Here is a 1,192-nt window from a genome sequence, read left to right as displayed (position 1 = left end):
TACTAACCAGTGTATGTGTGTATGTGTGTGTGTGTGTGTGTGTGTGTGTGTGTATAAAGCTATTCCTATATGTAACTATTCAGTAAGCTAAAGGTAAGTTATACTTTCCAACCCTAGTCCATTATTACATGGATCTCCTTCCCTTGCTTATTTGTAAACTTCCATTTCAACAGTGAGAAAACTGACTTCCCGCCCCCGTCACCTACATTTACTTCAATTCCAATGCATTGATTCTAGTATATAAGTAGCAATATAAAAAATCACCCCCCCATACTTGCTTGGTGGGGGAGACACCACGATCACAAAAGTGGTTTTCTCAGGGTGAGGCTCGTCCATTGCAGTCAGGATGTGCTGACCCCAGTGATTTCCCCAAATGTGGGAAACTCAACTGCATGATTTATGGTAGTGGGGGACTGTTCGTGTTCTTCCCTGGGGAAAAAAATTAACCCCCAGGGGAATGAATATTATCAATTAGAGTATGGTGCTGTGGATAGTTTCCTTCGACTTTAATCTTGCAGACTACTCATTTCCAAAGTTAAATAGATCAATACCATTCCCCTCCATTAGTGAGGCTGTTTGTTAATTTGTAATACAATTAGCTTATTTTGTCAAAATCTGGGGTGCCTGGGTGGCTCATTTGGTTGAGTGTCCTACTCTTGATTTCAACTCAGGTTGTGATCTCAGGGTCGTGAGATCAAGCCCTGTGTGTGGCTTTGAGCTGGCCATGCAGCCTGCTTAGGATTCTCTCTCTTACTGCCTCCGAGCACCTATAGGTGTATGCATGCACTCTCCCTATCAATTGATTTCTCTTTAAAAAAAAAAAAGTGTGTGTGTGTGTGTACATGTACATGTGTATACACACACATTTTATTCTAGGATCTCTCCCCCTTCTAAATGATTTTCCTTTAAATTTTCATACATTAAGATTCACTCTTTATGCTATGAAGTTCCATGAATTTTGTCAAATACATAGTATTAGATATTCGTAGTTATAATATCATAGAGAACAGCTTCGTTGCTGGGAAAATAATCCTTTGCACTTCATCCATTTAGCCCTTCTCCTCATTTCTGAATCTCTGGCAACTACTGATCTTACTGTTTCCATAATTTCTTCGAGAATGTCATACAGTTGAAATCATACAGCATGTAGCTTTTTCAAAATGGCTTCTTTCACTTAGCAATATACATTAAT

At 39.2% G+C, this 1,192-nt stretch overlaps 1 non-coding gene across 1 annotated transcript; it reads left to right on the top strand.

The window, feature by feature from the left end:
- The first annotated feature begins 270 nt into the window (after positions 1-270).
- Positions 271-432, top strand: LOC116576843. The gene has a single exon (XR_004280306.1). It is a non-coding gene; the product is annotated as a U1 spliceosomal RNA (small nuclear RNA).
- Positions 433-1,192: the final 760 nt, after the last annotated feature.

Source organism: Mustela erminea, chromosome 17 (assembly GCF_009829155.1).
Source record: "Mustela erminea isolate mMusErm1 chromosome 17, mMusErm1.Pri, whole genome shotgun sequence".
Classification (NCBI taxonomy): domain Eukaryota; kingdom Metazoa; phylum Chordata; class Mammalia; order Carnivora; family Mustelidae; genus Mustela; species Mustela erminea.
This window is presented reverse-complemented; position numbering and strand designations above follow the sequence as displayed.